Here is a 19,836-nt window from a genome sequence, read left to right as displayed (position 1 = left end):
TGAACCACATAGGATCATCAAGAATTTGGGACTTGTTCTATACTCCATCCAAGACTGGACGATAATGGAATGACCACATGTTGATACTGGAACAAGGAGAAGAACAACTCCACATATCTTCTTGTAGAGACTACACAAAACAAAGGACTATACCCATGCTCTCCTTTTTGGTTATACCATGTCATCACCTTTATTATTTTGCTATATATAGGTGAAGTATATAGAGAGTCTATAACACATATTTCATCCCATAGACTCCAAATCTCTAAAGAGGACTTCCTTGGGGAGTGATGAGGTTAAATCTCGTGTACCCCATTACAATCTGGGACTGCTTTATATAGATTCCCTTAGAACTATTTACCATTTACTATGTTTACTATGAATCCACCACGTGTATACTGTATACATGATGCTTAAGTTATGTAACTCTCGATGAACATTATTTATTTTAGAACTATAGGAATTAATTTCTGTTCAAAAGATGTCATAGCTGGTTACTTTATGTGTTCTATACAAAGGTAATGGCAGTTATGATATATCCTTTGGTGTTGATAATAACTTATGATTACATTCCAGTTACTCTTATGCCTGTAGCATATTTTTATGTGCTATCTAGTCATTGACTATTATCTGCCAATACTGCCATGCTACTAACATAAACACATTTAATGTCTGTTTGATTTGTTTATCCCTCCACTGTGACTATATATGCTTGAATAGTAGCTTTCTCATGTTATTTTTATTCAATCTGTAATGCCCCTCTAATACACTTCCTATAAATAACATAGTAGTGAGGTTAACACACAGCGCATGCGCACGGTACAGCACGGCATCAGAATAAACACTGAGACTGTGACTTCGCGTATTCTAGGGCAAGCATGCGCAGTGAGGTGCTTTGAAGTGTACCAAATAGAAATGCCTGCCAGCTTTGTTATGATTCGGCGAGGGGCGCCAGGGACGGCAACGGATGACGTCACGGACATGCGCACTTGCAACCGTGAGGTCCGCTCTTCCCTTAACATCTTAGGTCTAGGAAAGGAGAGGCTTTAAGATTATCACCACGTGTGCAGCTTCCCGACAGAGCAGTGTAGGCGACAGCCATGGCATAGACGCAGGCTTATGACGTCATGCGCATGCTCACTGCGCACCTGTGGAACTTATCTGCCAGTACTGCCCTCTCTTATTAGGGTAGGCGTTGACACGGTACACCCCTACCATTGGCCCTCCGGTTATGACGCCCTCATGACACTAAGTGTAAGTTTACTATACCCATCTGTATACCCTTTACTCCCTATGTTATTAACTAATTACATCAGGTGCCAACAATCACTGGCCCAATTAGACCCCTTTTTAAGATGCATGTCACCCTGCCTACACTACCACTCCCAGTAGAAGGCTCAGGCCGAAACGCGTAGGAGCAGGTCTAGTAGGCAGGATCCCCTGTTTTGTCCCCCTCTAGGGACATGCTTACATGCTATGAGCTTTGCTCCTTGTTTCTTCCCCAGATACTGCTGTGTACCTGACTTACGGTGACGTATTGCTTATTTGCTGCTGCAGGCTTAGGTGTGCCTTTTTGACTGCATTATGTGTGTTTTACATTGAGTCCAATTGACATTGCATTACTTTATATTTATCCCAGATTTAAGGGAGATAGAAGTGTACTGCTGTTTTTTTTTTTTTTGTATTAACCACGTAGCTCAGCCACCGTTTTTTGTCTGCTGTTAGCTTTACTGTTTCCACCTTGTCAGGTACTGTAGAGCATTTATCCTGTTCATTCAGGCTTTTGTACTGTCCCAAGTGGGACCCTCTGGTTGGAGGATATAACAAGTTTTGCTATACACAGGGGATCCATGCCTTTATTTTAATTTTCTGTACTTTGTATTTTAACTTTTTGTTCTGTGACAACCCTTAATAAAATTTTGTGATTTTGTACTGCCAGGCAAACTAGAGTGCTTTTTGTTTAGGGCTCTTTTTCTCTCTTGCAATATTTTCTGCCCTTATAGCACCACCGACAGATTACTATATCTAGACTTACCTTGTCGGTTTTTAGTTGCCTTAAATTGTCTTGTGGATGCGGGGTCATCTCTTTTTTCTCATAAATATATATATATATATATATGAAAGGCGGGGTTGCACACCATCTAAGACATGCAAATGAGCATACAGGAATATTTCCATTTGCTATATGCTTTGCTGTGGAGGGTTTTTGTCACTTTTTTTACCCACCATAACTTAATTAAGTATGGTAAACCCCATCCTCATTGCTTCATTGCATAGCCAGTTAACCAACCCCACACTGATGAGACCCAGTAAGGTCGAAATGGCTGTCTGTGTGGGTTATCTGGCTATGCATTTTAACCCTGGCTGTGCTTAAAGCTGTGACCATGCAGCAAGCTTAAGCCTATAGGGAACCATGTTAAAAAATGGTTTTGAATCAAAAGGTGACACTGTGTGTCCATTTGCATGTCATTTCCCAGAATCCCTTGCTGCAGTGGAAGTGCTGTGTGCTGGGTGATAATGGTGAAAGGCGGGGTTTCAGACCTGTCTAAGACATGCAAATGAGCATATATATATACTGTACATACATACATACATACATACATACATACATACATACATACATACAATAACCCTACCTTATAATTTGTCTTTCCTCTAAAAGCACAATATGTTTAGGTAGCCTACTAGTATGTACTCTTTGTACTTGGGTGCCTTGTCATATTTCAATAATATATTCTGTAGTTAATAGATATTAATAACAGGCATCTTTTTTTCAAGGTTATGTCATGGTTGAAAAAAGTGTGATATGTCAAACATTCTGAAATGTATCTCACTATAAATACTCTATCTCAATAAAAGATCACTCCTAAAGATAGATATTCAAATTGATAGTTTGTTCATAAGACCATAGGGCTATTTGACATTGGGAGACATAAAAAAAAAATAATTTACAGTATGTGAAGGAAAGAGTATCCTTGAACCAAATGTAGAGATTTTGTCAAGCACTAATCAACAGGAATAATGTAAGCCAAGAGTTGTTTAGGGACCAGTTTTTGTGATACAGTAAATATAACATCTTATTTTGTTGTGCATTGGAAAAGCAAGAATGAAGTACACCACTCGGGTTCACAGAGCTATTAAGAACCTATACCACTTTACTTAAAAAGTTGTTGAACCACCAAAAAGTGAGGACTTTACAGAAGTGCAATGCAGTATGTGGAAGATGATGTAAGATAATCCTGCTGTAAGGTTTACAGTATATAAAGGTAAGTTGCAAAAGTATAGAAGTTGTTATAGGGTGTCCATTCTGTTAAACACCAATTGTATCTTGATGTGAAAGACCAGCTGATGCAGAGAATAAATCCCACGAGAATACAATTTCTGATTATTTTTTTGTTTAAATTGTGATTATTGAATAGTGAGTAGGGACTTAATGTAAATGTATTCATTAGTCTTCAAGGTTTTGCAGTGTAATAGAATATCTTTTCATTTCCTCACACCATGAATGTTGTCAGCAGAAATACTGCTGTTGTTACTATTAGTTTCTCTTATATTAGTATTTCAAGCTGTATTGAAGCACACCATGCTGTCAAGTAGCAAACAATTGAAATTAGGAGCATGTACAGACTGTTTTAACAAACCATGAAAGTCACATTCATATTCCCATCAGACCCTGGCTGCTATATATCAAACTGACAATACAGAAGTTGAGTATCAAATCTGATCAATACTTGTTTCATATGTCATTTTGGGTCAGCAAATGTCTAAATAAGTTGCTAATCATGCTTTTTTTTATTTTTACAGATTTATGATCTCAGATACGCAGATCAGACAAGGCAGCTTTAATTAATGCAACCACAACAAAAACCTAGAGGTATTTGTTGTTATTTTACTTTGCTGCATCTTATAATAAATAATGATGTGATCACTTTTCTACTATCCATCTTAATTATGCAAATTATGTATTTGATTCATTATTATGTGCAATAGTTGGTAGCCTATAAATTGCATGGCTCGGGAACCCCCTGCTTCCCAAGTTACAGGCCCCGGTATGGTCTATCATGTGCCAGTGTCTCCATTGTTTACATGTCCCATGCCACGCGACGTGGACGCAATAAAAATGGCGGCAACACTGGCACTCGATGCCACAGTGTCGCCTGTAACTCGGGAAGCAGGGGGTCCCTGAGCCAGAAATCAAAGCGGTTCAGATCAGGAGACCCCATGCTACCGCACACTATTAATCAAAATACATTAAAGCTGCTTCATTACCTTAGCAGCTATTCGCTGAGGCAATGACAGGGTTAAGGCATAATAGCATGTTTATTGGGGACAATTGCTCCCAATAAACATTGCAATATACTGTACAACACACCCGCCTGCACACTATTAATAAAAATGACATTAATGCAGCTTCATTACCATAGCGGCTATCCACTATGGTAATGAATGCTTGTTTATAGATGTGTGTTTTGAGCCTAGTGTAGATGTGCAGGGGGTCTCGGAGCAGAACCGCATTGGTTTGAGATCCAGGGCCCCCCTGCTTCCCGAGATAGAGGCCCCGTTATTGGGTGCCAATGAGTGCCATGGGAACCATTTGATGGAAAGTGATGTCATAGGCATGTAAAGCCTATGACGCCTCATTTGGGAGCAAGAAGCTGAGGAGGATGGACCTCTGGAAGAAAGAAGAGGACAAGGGCGTGGTACAGATGAAGACAAAGAGACAGATGAAGACCTCAGAAGACCCCCCGAAGAGTGACGGGATGGATTACAAATTTAAAAAAAGTTTTTTTTAACCTGGTTCCTGTGCGTGGATTGGTTTGTGAGTATGCGGTATCTCCGGGATTCGGTGAGGTCATCTAAAGATAAGTAAACAATGTATATATACATTTATATATGTACATATATATATACACATATACATACAAGGATGATACAGTATATGGTTGTTATATATTTTGAATTTTAATGTCATTGAATTGTTTTTCATTCTCATTTATTGCCCCTGTATTTATGTATGTCCATATGGATATATACATCATGGACAATCAATGCTTGTATTGCAAATGCTTGTTTGGCTTGTTTTGATGTATTTTAAATGTATTTTGCTGGTTGCTTTTAAATATGTGTGCAATGTAATTTTTATTTTTATTTAGTTAGATGACATTTTTAGTGGTGGTTTCAATAGTTTATTTCAGGGGGGCTTGCTTTTTAAGAGTGGCTTATTTTTGGAAGTTAGATTTTGGTTGATGGTGTTACTTTGAGTTTTAATGTATTCCATAAGGGTTTGAATTTGTGGTTTTAATAGTGAATTGTGTCATTTAATTTTGGATTGGAGTAATTGATGGTAATTTATTTTGGTTTACTTCTTGCTTTGTTTTTATTTTTCTATTATTTGGATGGCATTGTATCTTGTTTGTAATTGTTTCTTTGAGTTTGAGCATTGATTGGCATAGTGTTACATGATGCACAGATTAATTGCATCATGTACACACTGTACCATTCAATTGGTTTTGAGATGTGCTTTGTTTTCTTTTGCTATGTGCTTTTTTTTATGTGGCTATGTGATGTTTTTAATTGGCTATATGATGTTTTGATTTGGCTTTGTGATGCTTTTAATTGGCTATGTGATGTTTTGATATGTTTTTGTAATCCTTAACCATTTATTGTGTATATTGGTTAATCATATATATCATATATATATATATATAGGCATGATGAAGCCACTGTTCAAATGAATGGGTGAAGGGTGGGTGTAGTTGCCTGGGGAGGGTGGTTAGGCCTCATGGGTGTTATCGGGGCAGGGTGGGTTAAGGTAATTAAGGGGCTGGGGACATTAGAATGTATTTGCTATGTATTTTTCTGGCAACAGAGGACACCTGCTGTATCCTGACGTGGACGCACAACTTAATGCTTTGGTAAGTAGAACTGTATTTATTTACTTTATTTATGCTGGTTTATGTGTTTAATTATGGGGAAATAATCTATTATTCATATCTGGATAATACTTATTTTGCACATTACTATACTGTATGTTTTTGGTAGTGAGGGGGGGGGATTGATTTACTTAAATGTAGGCCATGTTTAAAACTTTTTACATACAGGGTTGGTACCTTAGGTCTGCGTGGACCTATAGAGACCACCTGACACTCGCGGACACACCCGCGGACCCCATTGTTGCCCACAGTGACCCACAGGGACCACCCGGAGACCCACAGACACCTGTGGGCTACCCGTCTGGTGCACTGTGGGGCCTGTGGACACCCATCGGGACCAAAAGGGACTACCATAGGCCTGGGGTATTAAGCCTGTATGTAAAATAATAAATCATGTTTTTATGGGGGGGCACAGGGGGTGGGTGTGTTATGTGTTGTTTATTAAATATGGTAATGTTTATTGTAGGGCCTAGGAGGTGGGTAGTGGGACTGATCACTGTAGTGTTTTTATTGTGGGTAGCGGGAGTGGGTGAAGGGAGTATTGTCCCAAAGGATGGGTGGGTAGGCCTCTCTGGTGGGTAGTCGGGGAAGGTGGGTTAACCCCTTAATTACTTTAGCGGTTACTAACTGATAAGGTGTTTAAGGGGTTAGGGGACATTATATTGTCTCTTTTTATTCTTCTGTATTTTTTGCAGCAACGGAAGGCAGGGACGGGGTGAGGATGAGGACGGCCTTCATCGTGGGTGACTGGCAAGGGTAAGTGCAAGATGTATTTATTTTATTTCTGCTGCTTATTGTATTTTAAATGGGCAAATGCATTATTATCCATATGTGGATAATAGTAATTTTGCCCATTACTGTATTGTATGTGTTAAGGTGCGGGAGGGGGGGGGGGGGTGTATTTATTTAAAAGTATTTATGTTTTTTTGGGCACAGAATTGGTACTGCAGGCAAGTGGGGACCCCCGGATACCTACAGGACCACCTGAGGGCACCGCCGGCCTGTAGTATAATTCCTGTGCATAAAAAAATATTCTGTATGTTAGGGGGGTATAGGAGTTGTTGGGGCACAGAGGGTGGGTGGTGTATTTAATATATTAATGGTTATTGAGGGCCTAGGAGGTGGGTAGTGGAGCTGTAGTGTGTATTGTTTTTATTGTGGGTAACGGGGGGTGGGTGAAGTGGGCATTAGCCCCAAGGATGGGTGTTTAGACCTTGCGGGTGGGTAGCGGGAGGGGTTTAATACGTCATTACCTTAACGGTATTAACCGCTAAGGTAATGAAGGGGTTAAATCCACCCGCAGTCCCCTCACAAGGCCTAAACACCCACCAAGGGCAAAATACCCCTTTCACCTACCCCCGCTATCCACAATAAGCCTGGCACAGGTGGTTAACCCCTTAATTGCCTTAGCGGTTAGCCGCTAAGGTAATGAAGTGACTGTAAATGCATTTTTCCTGAATCGGATGCATGCCGGGGGTCTCCGGTGCTGGTAGTCGTCATCCCCATCTTCTTGCCAACTTTTTTGCCGAGGCCATTTGGCGATAAATTCGCCATTCTAGAGCAGTGATCAGTTGCGAGATGCTTATCTGGCTACTAGAATACAGCGAGTTTGAAAAGCTGGCGATGAACGGTGAGATAGGGCTTCTCGCCAAGCAGTCGGCTGATTTTTTTTCCGCCAAAAAAAAACTGCTGAGTTTTCCTATTCTCACCAACATCTCGGGGCTTACTGAATAGCAGTAGGCATTTTTCGCGTGAAACTGTTGAGATCGGACTTATCAGCGCTTACAACATAGGCCCCTAAGTGTCCAACATAGGAGGAGGTTGCGACAGAACCAGCATTTGTCCAGCGACAACTTCAGGCCTTCTTTTCCCCTTGACAGCGTCCATGCATGTCCATTCGGGCAGAGCGTGAACTGCATGATCGGACCATTCTTCAAAAGCTTCTTCCCTGAGAGGTGTGGACCACAGCCCAGAGAAGGCCTTCAACTTGCGATAGGGTTGCACCGGAGTAAGCTTTTCTTTCTTGTCAGTCAGTTGCTGCAGGGCTCCTGTGAGTAACTGCAGGCAATCTGTACTGCGGGCACTGGGGTGGCTTGCTTCGGACCTCTGACTGTCAGCCTGGTTCTGACTAGAGTTCTCTGGGGAGGAAGCAGGTGAAGACAACCAGCATTCGGCCACACTCAGAAGGGCTCTATGCGTTTCAGTTTGTGCGCGGCGTTTGGAGTATATGAGCAGGCTTCCCCCAGGTAGAGCTCCGGGGAGCGGCAGAAATTGGGGCTCAGTGTCTGTTAGGACATCAATTTGGCAGTCAAATAACAATATACTCCACTGATTGGATGCATCCCATTTGATGTCTATGATATCGGCTTTAGCAAATCCCGGTTTCTGTCTCAGGGTGGCGCGCAGGTCAGGCAAGGGTAGGGATGCCAGAACCTGGCGGATGGCCACCACATGGCTGGGCGGCACTTGGCATCGTAGGCCCACTTGTGAACACTGTGACTTGAGGTTAAGGACATTCTCCCTCTGGATGAGAATATCTTAAATTTAAATAAGGCACCCCGGGTCTGAATATCAGCAGTGCCTCCAAATGTTGCCCTTTTCCTCCCCGTACCTGGAACAGAACTACCAGTACTGCTATTACCTGTATGACAACTTGAAGGCATGAGCCTCCACCACTGGGAGCCTGGGGTGATATCGGGTTTGTCTCGGTGAAGCGCCTCCCCCTGCAAGGGATCCCAGCATGGTGGGATATGCCCCTTACAAGAACAATATCAAGAATACACACAGGCAGGTATATAAAAACAACCTTTACCGAACACAGTATAGAGGTACCCTGTACCACAGTCTGATAGAACAACCCAATACCACAAATGAGTGTCCCCAAAGTATATAGGGTGCTTGACTCCAATACCATGATGTCCGTTTCCCCCAATGTCAGGGAACAACCAAAAGTGTAGTAGATAGCGCTATCCCATGATGTGTTGGTGCACTTAGTTAGGTACATGCAAGTACTCCAGTACCAGGTGCGGCTGACTTGGCAACAAGAATCCAAACATCCAGCGATGTCATCCGCAATGGCGTCCGCCTTGGCATTGGGTGAATTCCGGCGTAGATAATATCACCATACTGTGTCTGTTATACGGAGACAGTCTGATCTTAGACCACAGGCCGCGATCACCACGCGGCGTCTTTACTGTGTCCCTGACACTAGGCAGTATATGGGGAAGCGTCCCTATCTAATGGGGCCTGCCTTGCAGCAACCACAAGCTACTGTGAGTCGGGGCCTAGCTAAGGCCAAAGGGGGGAGAGACCTGACCTAGTCCACAGAGACACTGCTCCCGGGACACTACCTGCTCCTCTGAGGTCCTTCTTCCGACTGACATGGCCTCTCCAGCATGCCAAATGTATCTCTGGGAGAGCAGGGGAGTCCGGCTGCCCTATTGGCAGAACTATCCTACACCCAGTTTCATAAGCCTGCTGCCTAGGTGTCTGTCTAGGGAGAAGACTCCTGGAGTGGGTAGGACTTTGATGGCCAGAACAGCGGGGAGCAGGCAAGGATTGTTGGGGTCACAAACAGGGTTCGGTGACAGGCAGCAAGCAGGATCTTCGTGGTCACAAGAAGGGTTAGATGGAAGGCAGCAAGCAGGATCTTCGAGGTCACGGCTAGGGTCGGTGAAAGGAAGGCAGAAGCAGGACAGGGGAGCAGGAATTGAGACTAGGGAGCAGGAACAGGACTGGGACTTGCTAGCAGGAAACAGACTGGGTCAATCTAGTTCAATAGCAAGGGCCTTTAATACGAACAGGACTCAAAACAGGAACATAAACAGATCAGGGCAGAGGGAGTCTGGACACAAAACAAAGGCAAGGGAGGAACAGGAAACAGGAAAATATAAGGACAGGAGCAACAAGGAGACACAGACAGAGGAACCCCAGAGCAGACCGAAAACAGCAGCACACCCAGTGGACAGAGAAAGGAATTGTGGCTGGGAGCAGGAGTCTAGGAAGACTGACAGTGTCTTTTTTTCTACTCCATAACATTGTAAAGATATGCCATTTCCTCTGTTGCTCTACTGCTAAAAGTACAAAACAGGCCCTCATTCTTTCCAGTCTTAACTATTGTAACCCTCTACTGTCCGGCCTTCTACCTTTTACTTGCCTCCCCTACAATCGACCCTAAACGCTGCTACTAGAATAGCTTAACTCTCTCTAAAATCTGTCTCAGCGTCTCTCGCTGAAATCACTCTCCTGGCTTCCTATTAAACCCTTTATAGCTTACAAAAAACATCTTCTCTCAAATAAAGGTATACACTCCTCTACACCTCCTTACATTTACTCCCTAGTTTCAAGCTATTCACCTGCATTCTGCTCCAGGATGTATTATATATCTATAACCTCTCATTTACTGGTCCACACCTCTGGAATGCCCTTCCTCTCAATATCCAGCTAGCACCCTCTCGACACCTTTACGCCCCATCTTAAAACACCTCTTTAATTAAGCAAAACAAAGGCAAGGGAGGAACAGGAAACAGGAAAATATAAGGACAGAGGAAAGGAGCAACAAGGAGACAGAGAGACAGAGGAACCCCAGAGCAGAGCGAAAACAGCAGCACACCCGGTGGACAGAGAAAGGAACTGTGGCTGGGAGCCAGATGTCTAGGAAGACTCTGACACTATTCCCCCCTCTCAAGAGCATTCTCCGGACGATCCTCCAGGCTCTTCAGGGAACCCTAGGTCAATGGCAGACTTGGGGTGACCCACCTCTGGTGGTTTGACGGGCAAAGAACATGTCCCCACAGTGACGGCAAACGAACCAGCAATTGGTCCATCAGGCTCTTCATAACAAACAGGGAGTTACATACTTACATAGTTATATAGTAGATGAGGTTGAAAAAAACATACGTCCATCAAGTTCAACCTATGCTAAATTTAGACAACAGATACTTTATCCTTTATCTATACTTACTTATTGATCCAGAGGAAGGCAAACAAAAACCCCCAGAGCCATATCATCCAATGATGTCTCATAAGGGGAAAAATAAATTCCTTCCTGACTCCAAGAATTGGCAATCGGATTAATTCCTGGATCAACATATTTCCCATGTATACTTATTTTGTATATCCCGGTTTACTTTCCCTATCTAAAAAGATGTCCAACCTTTTTTTTAACAAATCTATTGTATCTACCATCACTGTCTCCATGGGTAATGAATTCCACATTTGAATTGCCCTTACTGTAAAGAACCCTTTCCTTTGTTGCTTGTGAAATCTCCTTTCCTCCAAACTTAAGGGATGGCCCTGAGTCCTTTGTACTGCCCGTGGGATGAATAGTTGTTTTGAAAGTTCCTTGTATTGTCACCGAATATATTTGTATATAGTTATCATATCCCCTCTTAGACGCCTCTTTTCTAATGTAAATATATCTAATTTAGCTAGCCTCTCCTCATAAATTAGATTGTCCATCCCCTTTGTTAATTTGGTGGCTCTTCTCTGCATTCTCTCTAGTTCCATAATGTATTTTCTTAGGATTGGTGCCCAAAATTGTACTCCATATTCAAGGTGAGGTCTTACTAATGCTTTGTAAAGGGGCATAATAATGTTTACTTCCCTTCCATCCATTGCCCGTTTGACACAAGATAAGATCTTGTTTGCCTTTGCAGCTACTGCATGACTTGTGGCACTATTGCTAAGCCTGCTGTCTACAAGCACTTCCAAATCCTTCTCCATCAAGGATTCCCCCAATTTATCCCCATTTTTTTTAGTAATTCGCCTTTTTATTCTTGCATCCCAAATGCATAACTTTACATTTATCTGTATTAAACCTCATCTGCCATTTACCTGCCCACGTTTCCAGTCTCTCCAAGTCCTTCTGAAGAGAAATTACATCCTGCTCTGATTCTATTACCTTACACAATTTAGTAGCATCAGCAAAGATGGAGAATTTGCTCTCGATCCCAACCTCAAGGTCATTAATAAACAAGTTAAAAAGCAGGGGTCCCAGTACCGATCCCTGATGTACTCCACTCACGACTTTAGCCCAACCTCAAAAAGTTCCATTTATGGCAACCCTCTGTTGTCTGTCATTTAAACAGTTTTCAATGCAGGTGCATATATTATTACTGAGTCCAATTTTCTCTATTTTGTACACCAACCTCTTGTGTGAAACCGTGTCAAAAGCCTTTGCAAAATCTAAGTAGACCACATCAACTGCATTTCCCTGGTCTAAATTCCTACTTACCTCCTCAAAGAAACAAATAAGGTTAGTTTGGCATGATCCGTCCTTTATAAATCCATACTGACTATTACTAATAATTTTATTTTCCATTAGGTATTCCTGAATATTATCCCGTATTAAACCTTCAAGAAGTTTCCCCACTATTGAAGTCAGGCTTACAGATCTGTAATTCCCCGGTTGTGATCTAGCTCCCTTTTTAAATATAGGCAGCACATCTGCTTTACGCCAATCTTGTGGTACTGAGCCTGCGGAAATGGAGTCCTTGAATATTAAATATAATGGTTTGGCTATTATTGAGCTTAACTCCTTGAGAACTCTCGGATGTATGCCATCGGGGCCAGGTGCCTTATTTACTTAAATTATTTCAAGTCGCTTATGAATTTCTTCCTCAGTTAACCAATTGTTCATTAATATGGAGGTTGTGGCTTCCTCCTGCGGCACTACTATTGAACTTGATTCTTCCCTAGTAAACACAGTGGCAAATAATTTGTTTAATACCTCTGCTTTTTCCTTATCCAATAATCTGTGTACCCATCTCACACTGAAAGGGTCCTATATTTTCTTTTCTCATTTTTTTTTTATTAAGGTACTTAAAGAACATTTTAGGGTTGACCTTACTTTCTATTGCAATCCTTTTTTCATTATCCATTTTTGCTAATTTGATTGCCCTTTGCAATTTTTGTTACATTCCTTATAATTCTGATACAATGTCCGTCCCTTCTGATTTAAAGAATCTAAAGGCCTTCTTCTTCTTGTCCATTTCCTCCCCTACCTGTTTATTTAGCACATTGGTTTTGATTTAATTCTTTTATACTTATTACCCAAGGGTATACACTGATAAGTGTGCTTTTCTAGCAATGTTTTAAAGACTGCCCATTTATCTTCTACATTTTTCTCTGCAAAAACATAATCCCAGTGTATTACTTGTAGATTAGACCTCAGTTTTTTTAAATAAGCCTTTCTAAAGTTTAAGGTCTTTGTTGAACCCAAGTAATCTGTTTTTTTATCATTTATTTCAAATGAGACCATGTTATGATCACTGTTACCCAAATGTTCCAGGACTTGAATATTTGTTATTACTTCTACATTGTTTGATATGACCAAATCCCGCACTACCTCTCTCCTGGTTGGCTCCTCAACAACTTGAGTCATATAATTGTCTTTAAGCACCCCCAAAAACCTGTTTCCTTTTGTTGTAATGCTAATCTCACTGTCCCAGTCAATGTCTGGATAATTAAAATCCCCCATTATGCAAACATGACCCAGTTTTGATGCCTTCTCCATTTGCAAAAGTATTTTAGCTTGCACAATCTCACAGATATTTGGTATATTCCCACAAACATTTTCTTTATACTTTTACCTCCACTGCTAATTTCTATCCACAAAGTCTCTACATTTTCATCATTCCCTCCATAAACATCATCCCTTATAATAGGTTTTATATCCGGTTTAACATATAAAAATACTCCACCTCCCCTTCTATTTGTTCGACCCTTTTGAAAAAGGGAATAACCCTCTAAATTAACTGTCCAGTCATGAGTTTCATCCCACCATGTTTCAGTAATGCCTATGATATCATACTTCTCCCTTGCAGCTACTAATTCAAGCTCCCCCATTTTATCTGTCAGGCTTCTTGCATTAGCAAGCATGCATTTCATTTTTTTTTCAGCCTGTACTATTATCTTATCTGCTCCTTCCTTTCTGCACCCACTTGGTTTAGTCTTTAGAAGTTTTCTAGTATTATCTGTATTTACTATGGGTGTCTTACTGCTTGTCAAACTCGCACTTGCCCCCATTCTACCTCCATACCACCTTTATCCTCCTCTATTCCATTTAGTTCATTATCTGTTTTATTCCCCTCCCCCCCATCCTAGTTTAAAATCTCCTCCAACCTTTTTAGCATTCTCCCCCCTAGCACAAAAGATCCCTCTTCATTGAGGTGCAATCCGTCCCTAGAATATAGATGGCACCTCTCAGAAAAGGAGTCCCAGTGCTCTAACAACCCAAACCCCTCCTTCCTACACCACTTTCTTAGCCATGCATTAACCTCCCTGATCTCTGACTGTCTCCCTGCAGTAGCGCATGGCACTGGTAGTATTTCAGAAAATACTACCTTGGAGGTCCTTACCTTAAGCTTTTGGCCTAGATCCCTGTAATCATTTTTTAGGACCCTCCATCTTTCTCTAACTTCACCATTGGTGCCAACATGTACCACGACCGCCGGTGAATCCCAGCCCCCCCGCCACCCCCAACAATCTGTCTACCTGATCCGCAATGTGCCGAACCCGAGCACCCAGGAGACTACAAACTGTTCGGTTCATGCAGTCATGGCAACAGATTGCCCTATCTACCTTCCTAATAATGGAGTCCCCTACCACCACAATCTTTCTTTGAATCTGAGCAACCTGAGTCCCCACTGTGCTGGAGGAACTATTCCCCTGGCTGCTAGAGGAATTTATCTCCCCCAGCCTTGCCATTTCTGCCCCGACATTCCCAATATTTCACTCAACATGGCAAATCTATTGGGAGGGGTTAGCTCAGAAACGACCTGCATCTTCCTATTGCCCCTGCTTCCCCTTCTAACTGTCACCCAGCTACCTACCTGAGTGCATTGAGTTAACTTTCTGTGGTCACCTTTTGTGACCAACCATTTTAGCTTTGGAATCTCTTTCTCCAACTTTAACTTTTCAGACTCCAATTTAGCGCCCGAGTTCTTTTGTTTTATTCCAATTTAGCACTAAATGTCTGTTTCTTGTAACCCTTGCTCAGGTCTTGCAAAGCCTCTGCCAGCTTGCTTATGAATTCTGTCTGATGTCCGGAATCCGTTTTTACTGTCCTAGTCTCGTGCTGTTTCGTGGTATCATTTAAAGAGCATTTAAGAGGGCTATTTGAGTTTTCAGCTCTTGAAGCTGTCCTTCTGCACTTTTTTTCCTACTCAATGCAGTTTCCAGTTCAGCTTCTTTGGAGTTGAGTCGCGGTTCCATCTCCCAGCTGACTAAGAGCAAGGCTTAAATCTGTTTCCTTGTCTTTATTTCTGACCTGCAGCTGCCGGTACTTCTTCTGGACCTTATCCAGCTGCAGTGGACCTTCTCACGGGCTGTGTGGTCCAGAAATTCACAGGCATCGGTCATTTTGACCTCATAACGCAGTGTCAGGCCGGCCACTAAATGGATGGACACCTCTTCATTCTTTTCCTTTTTGGCAAGCTGTATCTTGAACTCAGCGATCTGCGCCTGCAGTGCTGGAATGTGAGTTTATCTGCCAGCTTTAGCTCTTCCACTTCTAGTCTTTGCTGCAAGTTCCACTCTTCAGCGAGAGACCCATTTTTCTTGAATGCATCCTGCAATTCACTTCTCAGGGCCTTCATCTCTTCACTGTGCTCGCTCTGAGCTTGCTTCCAAACCTCCTTCCTGCCAATTCCTTCGCTAGGGTGGCAGCCGCTTGCCTTTTCCAGGTTTCTTTCTCCTGGGTGTACTGACTGTTGGGGATGGAGCAGTGTCTCTGCTACTCTAGCTCTTGCTTCAGTTTCTGAACTGCCTCATGCTCCCTCTCATACAGAGTTACCTGGCCTCTAAGCTCCTCCTCAAGCAAGGCTCTGTTGTGCTCAATGTGGCCTTCAGTTCCTCATGCTGTTCTCTGGGGACACACTGGTACTCCAATGCTCTTGCAGCATTTTTACTTTGTTAGCAGTCTGGATATTTTCTTCCTGCAGAACTCGCTGCTTCTCCTCAGCATTCACCTGTTTATCCTTGGCATCCTGCAGACTTACACGCAGTTCTGGCAGCTGGCTCTGCATCATGTTTTCTGCTTGTGTGCGCTGCTCCAAGGAGACACATTCTTCTTGCAGCACTCTCTCTGCATTCTGCAGTGCTGTCTGTGCGTCGAAATTTTCCTGGGCCAACTGTTTCTTCGCTTCTTCTAATTCATGGCATTTTTATCTCCTTCACTGACTTGAACATAGAGATTCTTGCACTCTTGGGTTACAGTTTCAAAACCACTATTTAACCCTTCGAAGATCTCTCTCATTTAACATTGTTCTGTGTTGAAGTGGCAAATCCTCGCCCTAGAGGCTTCCAGCTGTGTACTAAGCCTGTGAACTTCCTTCTGAGAGGTTTCCAGCGCTGTGCCAAGTTGATCAATGAAACTCTGGTCCTGGGCAGAATCAGCGTATGCCTTCTCCAGCTTACTTGACAAGTTCACCCTGTCACTCTCTAACTGATCCTTTTCTTTCTCCTGTAGGACACACTTAGCAATTGCTGAGTGCAGTTACTTTTGTAGTGCAGCCTTGGCCTCTTGCTCTTTATCAAGTCGTTCATCGAGGCAATAATTTCATTCCATGCAGATTGAAGTGCCTGAGTTAAGGCATCTTTACCTTGTTAAAGGCATCCTCTTTCTTTTCCACAATTCTTGGGATGATTCTGTGAGTTGCCTTAGGCTGCGTCCAGGGTCAGTGCTTAGGCACGGAGGCGCGCTGACGCTTCTCAGTGAGCCCCTGCAGCCGCAATGAGAGCGGCTTTAGCAGGGGCTCGCGCACGCTTCCACAAGCATGCAGAAGCGTAGATCTTTTTCAAAAGATAGATTTTCGTGCTCCCGTGAGCAGGGCTGGTCACGTGAGCGGTTCGCCCAATGAGGGCAAACCAGCTCCATGATGTCACAACCCCCCCCCCCCCCGTCACGCTCCCGGACGGCGCGCGGACCAAGGCCAGGGAAAGCACCCGCTTTCCCTCAGCCTCCGCGCGCCTCCGCTCGGCTGCAGTCCTATGGACACAGACTTAGGCTGCAGCATGTCTCTGTTTTCTTCTAATGAGGCTTTCCTGAGGTTAAAGGGTCATCCTTAAATTCCTTCTGCAACTTCCACTGTAACCCTGCCTCTCTTCTTCTTTCTCTTTGCTTTGAGAACCTCTGAAGAATCAGCGGTCCTGTGTTCACATTTCTTGCTCAAGACTGTTTTCAAAGTGGGAGCCATACAGTAGTTTTCAGACATAGGGAAAACCAACTTCCCCAAGAAAACCAGTAAAAAGGAAACATATCTTTAAAGCAGAAGCATTGGAATGAACAACAGAAATATTAGGCACAACAGGGAGACAAAAGATAGGAGAGCTGACCTTTAGATTTGAGAGCTTAGAAACAGTCACAGAAATATTATAAATTGCAGGGAAAACCATAGACAGAAACTTGCAGGTACATCTGCAACTTTAGAAACAGGCATACAGTAGCAATATCACAATTTGTGAGAAACTAAATACAGAGAAACTTGCAGTTACAACTGAAACTTTTAGAATCAGGCATAGGAAAATTACAGATTAAGGGGAATCACAGCCTGCAGCAACCAAACAATGGGAGCACTTTTGTCTTTTGGAAATGGACCCTGAGCACCAGAAGTGGTATACCCAAACAAAGAAATCAAAAGCAAGTCTGTTTTTAGAAATGCAAGTCTGAAAATCTGCAGTGGCCCACCCGGAAATGCAGAGAGAGACAAGCCTTGTCCAGGGAATGAAAGTCTGAGTCTAAAATGGTGACAGCAGGTACTGCAGAAAAATGCAAGTTTTTTTTATATAGGTATAAGGGAATTATTCTCAGAGAGAAAATGCACAATAAATCCTGCAGAACACTTTGCAGCAAAAAAAAAAAAACCTTCAAGATCCCAAATGGGGTTTCCAAAAACCAAAACAAAAGTACTTATCTTCCCCCAAAACAAGTGAACGGGGTCTGCTGAATCAGGAACGTAGGGAATCTGTCCAGAGATGTCCTTGGTTTTCTGTCAATGGGGGAGACACCTGGAGTGGATAAAACCTCGGTGGCTGGAACAGCAGAGAGCAGGCAAGGATTGTTGGGGTCACAAGCAGGGTTCAGTGGCAGGCAACAAGCAGGATTGTCGTGGTCACAAGCAGGGTTCAGTGGCAGGCAACAAGCAGGATTGTCGTGGTCACAGGCAGGGTCGGCAACAGGAAGGCAGGAGCAGGGGCAGGGGAGCAGGAACTGAGACTAAGGAGCAGGGATTTAGACTAGGGAGCAGGAACAGGAATGGGACATATTAGCAGGAAACAGACTAGGGCAATCTGGTTCAATAGCAAGGGCCTTTAATATGAATAGGACTCAAAACAGGAAAATAAACAGATCAGGGCAGAGGGAGTCTGGACACAAAACAAAGGCAAGGGAGGAACAGGAAACAGGAAAATATAAGGACAGGAGCAACAAGGAGACACAGACAGAGGAACCCCAGAGCAGACCGAAAACAGCAGCACACCAGTGGACAGAGAAAGGAATTGTGGCTGGGAGCAGGAGTCTAGGAAGACTGACAGTGTCTTTTTTTCTACTCCATAACATTGTAAAGATATGCCATTTCCTCTGTTGCTCTACTGCTAAAAGTACAAAACAGGCCCTCATTCTTTCCAGTCTTAACTATTGTAACCCTCTACTGTCCGGCCTTCTACCTTTTACTTGTCTCCCCTACAATCGACCCTAAACGCTGCTGCTAGAATAGCTTTACTCTCTCTAAAATCTGTCTCAGCGTCTCTCGCTGAAATCACTCTCCTGGCTTCCTATTAAACCCTTTTTAGCTTACAAAAAACATCTTCTCTCAAATAAATGTATTCACTCCTCTACACCTCCTTACATTTACTCCCTAGTTTCAAGCTATTCACCTGCATTCTGCTCCAGGATGTATTATATATCTATAACCTCTCATTTACTGGTCCACACCTCTGGAATGCCCTTCCTCTCAATATCCAGCTAGCACCCTCTCTACACCTTTACGCCCCATCTTAAAACACCTCTTTAATTAAGCATTTGGGTAGCTCTATTAGCTGATACTATACATCTACCATGACCCCATGCCCACGCATTTACCATAACACCCTCTTAATGGATCTGTGAGTTCTCCCTACTTACCACTTTGATTGTAAGTTCTTCAGTGCATTGACTCCTTTTCCTAATGACTCCTTTTCCTAATGGTACTGTTACCGTTATGTATGAAGTGCTTATTCCAATTATGTTTCACCTTATGTTACATTTATTACTACTGTAAAGCGCTATAAACATCGATGGCACTGCATAAATAAAGATATATATACATTTCTTTAAGATTAGACTTTTTTTTAATTATTATTATTTAAGAAAGGGAAGGTACAGGGCATACAGGCATATACAAATACATAAACATAGGAAAGGTGTTGATCCAGGGGAAAATCTTATTTAGACTATTGGAGTCAGAAAGAAATGTATTTATTCCCTTTTGAGATATAATTAAATGTTGCACTGGGGTTTTCTTCTTGCCGTTCTCTGGATCATATAGGATGAGTCTGTCTAAATTTAACAGAGGTTAAACTTGATGGACATACAGTATGTCTTTTTTCAACCTCATCCGTAATATAACTACTGTATGTAGCCTGCATGCCACTTTGATATTAAATTGAGGATAATACATTATTCCCATCCCCCTGTGTCCACACTTTTGCAAAAGTAGACCACATCAACTGCATTATCCTGGTCTAAATTCCTACTTACCTACTCACCTCCTCAAAGAAACTCAAAAGGTTTTTTTATATAGATAGATAGATAGATAGATAGATAGATAGATAGATAGATAGATAGATAGATAGATAGATAGATAGATAGATAGATAGACAGACAGACAGATAGATAGATAGATAGATAGATAGATAGATAGAT

This window comes from Ascaphus truei, chromosome 4 (genome assembly GCF_040206685.1).
Source record: "Ascaphus truei isolate aAscTru1 chromosome 4, aAscTru1.hap1, whole genome shotgun sequence".
In the NCBI taxonomy this organism is placed as follows: domain Eukaryota; kingdom Metazoa; phylum Chordata; class Amphibia; order Anura; family Ascaphidae; genus Ascaphus; species Ascaphus truei.
The sequence above is the reverse complement of the archived record's forward strand: the minus strand, read 5'-3'. Positions refer to the sequence as shown.